Below are 11,008 nucleotides of genomic sequence, written 5' to 3' on the forward strand. Positions count from 1 at the left end.
CAGGAAAAAGAAAATGAAGGAAAATTGGCATATACACTGAAATCAAATGGGTTAAAAAGTATTGTTAGATACAAGTCTATGGCATGCAAGTCTTGTGCAGCCTGCCTATCCTTGGTTGCTGTGCATTCACCTGGGCTCCGTGGCGCTGTCCATGCATCGTGGTGAAGTGGCTGGCTCATGTACAGAAGGATAACAGGAAAAGTGGGTGGCGGCGGTAGAAGGAAGCGATGCAACCCTAATGGGTTGGGCCCCCACGTGCACACAAGTTGGGTTTTGGCTTAGGTTGGGCCCATTGGCCCTACAGCCCATTATTGGCTTTATTTTAAGTATATGTAATTTTTATTCTGTTTTAATTTTTATAAATAATAAAAATGGGCTAGTGTCCCACTACTCTTTTGGAAGAAGGTGGGTGTTTTGTCCTACTCCTCTTTTGGAGGAAGGTAGGGTTTAGTACTCTTCCTCCTTGGGAGGAGAGAGTGTGGTTGTGCTCCTCCTCCTTGGGAGGATGGAGCGTGGGTGTACCTTTCTTCTTTGGAAGAAATGTTGTTTTAGCTCTATTTTGACAGAGCGCTTTCTCTTATAACGTTTGTCAAGAGAGAAGGTATAGAAGTTTAGACAATATCCGTCACAAAGAAATTTGTTGACGGGGAAGCTCTGAACAGTTGTGTTAGTTGACTTATAGTCTGGTTCTCCTGTATTGATAAGTCACAGTTGTAACTTCAATTATGAATGAATGCAATGAAGCATATTTCTATAAAAAAAAAAAGTCTTGTGCAACCTCTTTAAAAAAAATAAACTCGCCATAAAAAATGGATATTTTATGTGGATCCCACTTTTTTGTCCCAAAAGGCTTGCATGGGTGGATTGCATGCCTTAGGCTTGCACAAATCATTTTCCAAAATATATAGGTCAATTCATCTGCCAACAAATGGGTCAAGAAGTAATTCCAAACACCTTACAAAAAAGTGAAAGACACCCTCCTTGAACCCCTCCTGATCACGATTTCCTTTACCAAATCAATCTGTAAACAAAAGATTATCGGCTTGCCATCAAGTAAGTGTATAAAAAGTTGAGAGAGAGAGAGAGTTATTCAATTTCATCCAATAGTTTCTTTTAAGAAATTAGAAACTATATTAACTTTACAAAAACAAGCTCACAAGGGAGTGCAATAGGGGCCTCAACAGAACCCATAACCAATGCAGCAAAATTGTTGGGCATATAGCTCTCAATAAAATTTTGTGTTACGTACCACATTTACTCATGTTTTAATTAGTTATTTCATTAATTATTTTATGTGTTCCTTTATTTTAAATTGGTTATTTATTGTTATAGTATTTTATCGTTATCAGTACTTAAGTTGTGTAATTTATTTTAATGAGCTTTTTCTTGTTATTAGTTATTGTCTATTATTTATTGACTCTTTATTTCAAGTTATTTTTACTACTAGTTTTACTATTTTAATTTTACTGAGTTGCTGTGTTTTTAAGTTAAACAATTGTTTTAATCATATCTATTAGATCAGTTTTAAGAACCCAAGACGAAGGGTCTGGATCTAATTTCCTTTCTTTTTTCTTTTTCTCTTCTTCTCTTTTTTTTTTTTTTTTTTTTTTTTCTCTTACTCTTTCTAACCTCCCTCTCCTTCAGTCTGCGTGGAAACTCCCTCTCTCTTTCTCTACTGTGCACCTTCGCTCACCCACGCCATCACTTTTCACCACCCGCCTCGCCGGCTCCCCCTCACACCGGTGGCCCACCTCCACCAAGCCGAGCCTCCATCTTGCCATTGTCCTCTCCCACACACAAACCCATCTCCCATGGGTTTCTCTCCCTCTCACTACTGCCAGCCCAGTCATAAGCCACCTCCAAGCTGCTAGCATTTCCTCCCTTCACCGATGACCCTTCCCTCCACCAAATCTAGCTCCCATGGCAACCCCTCTCCTCCTCATTTCTCCTCTCCATCTCACGGGCCCTCCATGACCCGCGGCCTCCAGTCACCGTTACAAGCTTTCCCTGACCAACCCTTTCTCCTCCCCTTGACCTGAAGCCCATAGTCCCTCCCACACCCTCTCACTCTCTCACGGGCTCTCTCTTTCCCACACAGCCAAATCTGCTATGCACCACCACCTACGCCCTCAAGCCACCACCATAAGCACCAAAGACCTCCCTTAGCTCCTCATTGCCCAGCCCCACACCTCCCCGTAGCTCCCCCTTGATTTGATTTTATTTGTTTCAAGACCCACAGTCAGTCTTTGTAAAGTCATTGCATCACCACTGCTCTACACTTTTGGGGTCACCCTTGATCTTTCATATTTTATTCTATCGTAGTAAGTAATTCTCCAAATAATTTTATTAAGATTTAAATATATTTTTACACTAACTTGTTTTCTACAGTTAGATTGGTTGTGACGGGCCTTGGGTCTGAGAAGTGTGAATTTATGGATTGTAGTTATTGTTGGATGTGGGCCTTGGGTCGGATTCGAGGATGGGTTTATTTGGGGAGTTGGACTGTGGTTGGTGTATTTTATTTGATGTGTGTTATGCCATGTAATCCATATACTATTTGCATGCATTTTCTTGTTTAATGACTAAAAACTGGGTTTCCAAGTTATTAAAGGATTTTTGGATGCCTGTGTAATAAATGGATTGAGCATAATGAAAGAAAAGAAAAGGAACTGTAGGATGGTGGTAAGTTTCACTTGTGATTCCCACCTACAGTGCCTGATAAATGGATATGTTGGGTTATTTTTTGGGAAAATGGCCCTCCTTAAAAAACTTTTGTCATTTGCAGGACTTAGCATTTTCTTACTGGGGTTTGAGGTATGGTTAGGAAGCCAAGAACATTCAGCATATTGCCTAAACTCCACTATGCAAGCCCTACTAATGAATGGCTGAATATAAATCCTTCAAATACATAATGGGTGTCTACATGAGGAGACAAGCCCACCACAGTTGGGTACTCATTAACCTGTAACATAACCACTACTCTTAGATCTTAATTATAAATCCTACAAAGCTACCATCATACAGTTCTAAGGGATTATTATAATTAAAAATAACTATGAATACCATGATAATTAAAAGAAGATTATATTGACAATTTTTTTTATTGGCACCGGATGTCTAGGAGCAGCATCTTGACTAATCCCAAGGTGCACAAGCTTGGCAAAGAGTTTTTTGTAAGTGCTCCTCAAGTAATTCAAGAAGAAAATCTCTCATCTGATGGCTCTTAGAGATTGTTTGTACCAATGGCATTTGAACCTTAGACCGGGGGAGAGCTTACCCCCCAGCCCAAGGCCTTTACCATTTGAGTCCCCCTAGGGATTTTATATTGACAATTTTTTTATAATTAATAAGAGATTTGACCTAACATAAAAATAATTAATAAGAGATTTATTACCAAGAATAAGCAAAATCCAAGTACACAGGAGGTATGAAAGAGGAAATACCTATATACACTAACTAAGAAGACTAAAGCAAATCCAAAAATTCTTCTCCATTCAATACAATAGCCTTAGCCCACAAACACAATTGGTTTTATATTGAAAATTGTTGGAATCATTATAAATATTTAAAATAGGAAAAAAAATTACCACATACCATCAATTGATGCAAAACTATATTGGCAAAATCATCAAGATTCAAAAACGATGAGATCCTTTCAAGAATGAGGGAAACAAATGAGGAAAGTTCACCTAATTTCCATCTTGTATTAACATTCCTAGTCTATACCGCCAAAAGAGGGGATGGGAAAAGGGAAATTGAAAATTAAAAAAAGAAAATGAAAAAATAAATGCTCACAAATCAGTTGACATTCATTCCTACTTGAAAAACAGATCTAAGAGTTGAAAGTTTCATTAAGAGTTAAAAGGCCGTAAAATCATTCTCAATAAGGGAACAAGATTAACACCACAAAAAATAAAATATTATTATAAATAAAAATAATATTGTATAATACATCTATACTGTGGCGGAGCCACGTTTACCAAGGCCCCCTCAAAATTTTGAAATCATATAATAACCCCTAAATTTTATGCATAATTCTATAAATATGGAAAATGCCCCCGCCCCCCCCCCCCCCCCCCCCCCCCCAAAAAAAATTATAATCTCCATATGCTCTCTCAATTTTTTAAAAATTTCAATATATTTAGAAATGTCTCTCTCTAATTTTTTTTACTGTCCCAAAAATTTTTATTTAATTTCTATATATTATCTATTTTTAAGGATGTGGTTTTTCTAAAATTAAAATTAAAGTTATATTTATAAAAAATAATAAACTTATTAATATGAATCACAATTGTTTTTTTTTAGACAATATTGTTTCTTAATATGGAATCCAAAGTGAAAATGCATGAAAAGTTATTTAAGATCGATGATCTATATGAAAAATAGTTTGTAGTTATGTTCTTATAATTTTTCAATTTCTTTTTTATTTATATAATAGAATTAATTTTTGCAGTCCGAGGACCATGTGCAAGTCCTGCTCACTACCTTGGACAAAAGTAGATAAATCTAAGATCAACATGAAAAAAATTAAATTTTTAATGGTGGACTCTACTTTGTTTTTCAAAGGGAGTGCGTAGAGCTTGCACATCCCGTATTTATCATTAATTTTTACACAAATGTGTTATATAATAAAAAAGTTGCCCTCCCTTAACACAATTGCTGGTTTCGCTACAGCATCTATAGAACATTTACAGACCACTCAAGTTATCATACCCACACAATATGGAAAACTACAAGGAACATAGAAATAAAACTTAGATCAAGGTGCTGAAAAGAAAATAATGGATGGAGGCAGCATTTGTAGCAAGATCCTGGAACTTAATCATAAGAACGACACTACAGACTATAATCATTTCTCATATTAGGTATAGCCACATTGTCCAAAAACTTCCACAAGTTCTTAAAGTCAAAAGAATAGAAAACTATAAATGAACATAGAGGAAAAAAGAAAAAGAAAAAGAAAATGAGGCCAAGAAATGCTTTATAGCTACTATGGCAGCGATAATTCCATAATCCAACAATGCAAACTAATTGCTTTTTTACACCCTAGTCCCACAAAGTCTAGCCCAGAATATATGCTAACTTGCATACATATCAACTAGGGTGTACTTTTATATATACATATGCATGAATATATAATGTGTGTGTATGCGCAATTACCTGCTTCCTCTTTCTTCTATAGTTATGAGTCTCGTTTTACGTGCTGAGCATTGATGGCGTATTTTAAAAGATACCAAGTGGATTTCAAAGCAAGTTCAATATTTTAAAGCTTACGAATATTTTAAATATTCTGGAAATATTTATATGTGATATTTCTAACGTTATTGGACTAAGCTTATTTTTAAATAACACAATTATAATAATTTTGAAGAGCTCAAAAATATTATAATTGTGAAAAGCTATTTAAATTAAATATTTTAGTCATTTAAAAATATTACGAGATTTAAATTATGTTGAAAACTCTAAATTAAATTAAATGGTTTTATTCTCTTTAAACAACTAACGAGACTTCATATTTTAATTAATGATGAAGGAACTTTAGTTTATAAAATAATATTTCATCTTAATTCCTCTCAATGTTTTAATTTAAATAAACTGCTTACTCATTCTCAAATCAGTATTTAAACTCACCATTAGATCGTTTTGAAGATCTCGAAATGAAGGGTCTGGATTAAATACCCAAGCCTCTATCTTTTTCTCATACTTTTTCCTTTCCACTCTCTCTCCTCTCCCTCCCTCCCAGCCCCGACATGCACTCTCTCTCTCTTCTCACTGTGGACTTCTCTCTTCAGCCTGGTGCCATAACAACACCGCCCAGTCTCACCGTCGATCATCAGCCAACCCCTTCCCTTTGGCGACCTCCCTTACCTTGGTCTCTCTTCCTCACGTGCTCTCTTTCTCCTCCTACTGTAACTTAGCCAAATGGGTTTCAAAACCCATTCTTCTCCTTTATGCCACCGTACACGACAACCCAAGCCACCGCACCTCACCAGCAACCTCCCCCCTTCATCGATGACCAACCCCCACCGAACTCACCACCTCTCTCCCTCCTCGTGGCACACACGTACACAACCCAAAAATGGGTTTCATGCACAGGCACTCACCACCGACAGCTCTAGCGTTGCCGTACTCCACCTCCCTTGCCACCAAGCATCACCACCAACCTCCCTCTTCCTCCCCTTAGCTCCCCATGAAATCCCATAGCCTTCCTCCACCTCACGCACTCTTAGTCTCCAATACACGGCTTGCACCACTCACGGCCAGATCCGACACCATGGGCCACCGTCTAGCCACCACCTCACCACCACAACTCCACCACACCTCCCTCAAGCTCCTCCATGTCTAGCTATAACTTCCAGCCCCTCCCTTGCCTCACGCACACCCTCACTCTCTCCCAAGTGCACTGGTCACCACCATGAGGCCACCTTGAGCCTTTCCAAGACCACAACTAGCTATCCTTAAGCCCAAACTACCACTTTACATAGTGGACAACCATTGTACTTGGCTAACCGCCACCATACACGGTTTAACTGCCATGTATGACTCTTCTGAAGTCTTTGACTGTGATGGGCAGCGAGCAATGTATGAGTTATTCCATCGATGGTATAACTCTTTATCCTTTATCCTCAGTATTATGTTAGTAGATAGGTTGTAGACTGTGTTGTTAATATTGTGGAGTTCGCTACATAGTTGTGAAGTGAAGTGTGGGTGTGTAGTGAAGTGATGGGCTTGACTGTGTAGTGTGCTGTGAAGTATGATGCGAAGTACATGCCATAGTTGTGGTGTGACGTAGAGTGAAGGGAGTACACATGGCTTGTGCTCCATGTCGTGCAGCAACATGCCGTATGGTGTGCGTCATAGTAATACGTGATGCAGCGAAGGGAGTACATATGGTGCATGCTCCATGTTGTACAGCGATGCACCATCTGGCGTGTGTCGTAGTGATGCGTGGCGTAGTTTGAGTGAAAGAGAGTTCACGTGAAGTGTACTCTATGAAGTGTCATGATACACCAGACGGCGTGTCACAAAGGTTTGGACAACATAGTTGAGGAGCATTGATTGTATTGTGTAGTGTCAGGAACTGTGTAACAGTGTCCCAAAATAGCTGTGACGTGGCCTGTAGTCCAAGGTGACAGGTGTCACCTTATGGTTGACTTATGGCCGAGAGTATGTGTGAAGTGGTGGAAAAGTGTAAGAGTAGCACAACGGAAGCATGACTGGTATCGTGACGTAACTCAGGATTAGTCTCGAGCTAGGTGACCTGACAGAGGTTTATTAGTGGATGCAGTCTTGTCTTGTTAAGTGTTGGGATGAACTTGTACAAGACTGGAAAGTAGGAAGAGTCCTACCAACCGGGTCTGAGTGGAAGTTGGTATCAAAGTATGGAGCTTGTTTATACAAGTGAGCGTTCATTGGACTATAAATTGATCTTAGGTTAAAAAAGGTAAGGTACATGTGCATCTGATGAGACACGTGTGCCAGATAGGTTTACCATATATAATGGGTAATCTATCCTGACCATGGTTACACGGTGTTTTAGCCCCATAGTTGGCTTTAAGCTATGTGGAGTGTATAGATAACATGAAGGTAGTGATGGGTATATCGTCTAAGGTTGGAACGTGTGACTCTGTCGGTTGGAATCATGTATTGGAATGTGGTTGAATGAAGAATAAGGCAAAGGTCTTAGTATCTTAACCCTAAGGTAAATCACGGAGGTTCACTTTAAAGGATAAGACCCTGAAGGTTTTAGCATAGTACATGGCACGTAAGAATCCAGGGATAGATGGAGAGTGTTTCACGTGAAGCGTAGTTCTATTTCTGGTATAGTTGCTTATGCACTAGATAGAGAATTACATGAGGTTATGTGTATGCAAGTTGGTTGTCATCTAACACGCACACGAATGGATTGCATAGAATGAGTATGGAATGAAGTCCAGGTAAATATTGGGTTCATACTCTTCTAGAATTTTCTAATTAAATGAAAATGAAAATGAAATGATTTTCTTTACGATGCTTTATGAACTATCACGAAAGACGTTTTAAGAAAGAATGCTAAGTATAAGTTTTTAAGTATAAGTATGTAAAGGCCCTCCTTGGCAGCCCCTTTTCATGCACCCAAAATATGTAAGTGTATGCATGTCGATGGATGCTATATATGGTATGTATTGTATGTATTTTACAAAATGAAATGTGAGGCCTCGGCCCTATGCTTTAAACGACGTGAAGAAAGTGTTTTAAAATGTTCCTATGAAAGACGATGCTTTAAATGATGCAGGAACTGATGTTTTAAATGATGCCATGAAAGAGGACGTTTAAGCCCATACTTTTTTAAATGACTTTTACGAATGAACTGAAAGAAATGAATGAAAGAACTGTAAAGGATTGAATGGATTGAAAAAGAATGAAAGGACTAAAATGGATGAAAAGGACTGAATGTTTAATATATGAAAATACATAACGACCATATGAATGGAAGGAAAAGGTACTGAAGGACTGGACTGGGCATATTGCAACCAGTGGCCATGAGCAGAATCAAGTCCAAAAGACCGTTAACCCCAGCACACGGGGTGTAATAGTGTGCTACAGCCAATGAAAGCGATAAGAAATAATGTATGTATGTAAGAAAATATGTATACATGAAAAGACCTTTTAAAAAATGAAGGCAACGAGGCGTGGGGAACTGTTTTATGAAAGAAAATCCTGTTTATAGAAAAATCCCACCTAGCAACGTTTTAAAACGAATTGAATGTCTATGTATGATATGTATGGAGTGATGAATGCATGACTGAAAACCTATGTTATTATATTTTCACTGTATGAAGTAATGCTTACGAGTAATTGACTTATTTTAGTTTTTATATGTGCCCTCCCAGGAACAAGATGAGCATGCAATCTAAGGGGAAGAGCACGAAAGCCTAGGCATGCTATTTTGTATGAGGGAATTTAATTAAAAAAATTGAATATTTTCCACTCTAACCTTTTAAATTAAGAAACAAGTTTTATTTATAAACATAGAGTCTTTTGTATCTTGGCACGAAAGGAAAAGAAATTTAAAAATGGACTGTAATTCCTGCCTATTTTCTTAAAATCGTTTTCTAAAGGACCCACCACGAGGACAGGCATTACAGTATGTGTGCATGCACGTCGAAGTGACAGAAGGAGTTATTTTTTTTTATATCGTCGACATACATCGTAGCAAGATTTGTAGCCATAATGCTGAACCCTTCTTTTTCAAGACATTTCCAAGGCCTAGCATCAACGGCTGCAAGCAATTCCTCATGAAAAACAAAGAAATGTAACATAAAGAATAAAGTAAATGCCAAAAGTTTCATGCAAATGATGCAACATTTACTCAGACAGGATTAGAAGCTTAAGTGCAAAAGAATGAATAATGAAAGAATAAAGTCCTGCAACAGAAGACAGTGACTTAACCTTCTCCTCTTTGATGCTGACAAAGTCTTGCAACAATTAAATGCAAGCCATCAACGATACTGAAACTGAGTCATTAACTTGCCCCTGAAGTCAAACAACTTTATCAATCTATAAGAGACAAATACCTAATATAATGGATACTGCAGCTTGTGCACGATAAAAGATCATGAGTAACATTGAGCCATTGACAATCTACTCGTGCACAAATGAACTCATTACTATGTCAATAAAAGGCTCTCGATAAATACACCATGTCCCTGGCTACTTGTCCAGATTTCAACAAGGAATTCAAATACCAAGTCTATTTAAAACAACTTCCAAGTTATCTGCTAGAAAGACAATAATTAAGAAATGGCCAACCAAATCTTACAAATCCCGTGTGAGAAAACAGTAATTATCACATCTAGGATTGTACACTAGTTTTAGTATGAATTTAGATATTACATACAAATTCTTCGGAAGGAGCAAAAAGTAAAACAATGCAAATTATGAGACATAATCGTTCAAGTTTAGCCTAAAAGAAGATAGACATTTTACTCACCAAAATAATTTTTCATCTCTCAAAAGAAAATCATCTAATCACTAGCCTAGTTTTTATGACAAAAAGAGATACAAAACCAAAACGAGTTTCACAAACTTAAATAATAAATAAATAAACCTTACAAGAAGTTTCTCCCCAATCATATATATTGACTGAGCCCGCTAGTTTCATAACATACTTGTGAAGTGGGTTGAAGTACTGAATACCGAATGTGCAACAAATGGCCTCCAAGGTCAAGACAAGGGTGTCCATCAAATGCTTCCAATGTAGATGTGGCAGAACTCTCATCACAATAAGAAACAATAACACAGGCACCACTATCGTCAGCCACAAAACACCTTTGAGTTCCCCAAAGGCACTGAAAACTGAGGCAATGGAGTGTTAAGAAAGTGCCACCGCCGGCCCACAGTTGGCCACATAAAGGTTGGGACTCGAATCACCTTCAAAACCCCACACAAATCTTGGGAATCCCATGGAAGTGTAGGTCTATCCTCAACAACCGACACACATTACCTTCCTCATGGGCGTCAACCAACTTGGAGCAAGTCAAGTCAGACATACTGCTCGAACAGATGACCTCCCCTCAAGGTACCAAGGGTCGGGATGAGCTAGAGGTTATCTCAACCCTCCTGTGGGGGAAAGCGGGTCTAGCCCTGAGGTTGTCTGAGCATACCCAGTTCCACCACAACGAAGAGTGGGCACAAGTCTAGCTTGGCCCTCACTCCCCTTTCCTATGACGTCAACAGATGGGAGCAGGTCTAGTCATACATACTATCTAAACATACTACCTCCATGTAAGGGTCAACAAGCAGGACTAACCCTAGGTTAGACCGACCTCCCCTATGGAGGAGAGCGAGACTAGCCCTAAGGCTGCCCAAACATTGACGCAATCTCATCGGAGCATAGGGATGAAAACCTCCCTGAGGGGGATGAAGGGGAGGGTGTGGCTTAAGGCACCCCTAACTTTCCCTCGGTGGAGTGTGGGATAGTCCCAAGACTATCCATCTCAATCGAGAAGATGTCGCATGCCCTAAA

The 11,008-nt window shown here is 38.7% G+C and overlaps 1 pseudogene; it reads right to left on the reverse strand.

The window, feature by feature from the left end:
- Positions 1 to 2,553: 2,553 nt before the first annotated feature.
- On the reverse strand, positions 2,554 to 10,447 carry LOC122282318 (annotated as a pseudogene).
- Between the last annotated feature and the right edge of the window lie 561 nt (positions 10,448 to 11,008).

The sequence above is a fragment of the Carya illinoinensis genome, chromosome 11, assembly GCF_018687715.1.
Source record: "Carya illinoinensis cultivar Pawnee chromosome 11, C.illinoinensisPawnee_v1, whole genome shotgun sequence".
NCBI classification, from domain to species: Eukaryota; Viridiplantae; Streptophyta; class Magnoliopsida; order Fagales; family Juglandaceae; genus Carya; species Carya illinoinensis.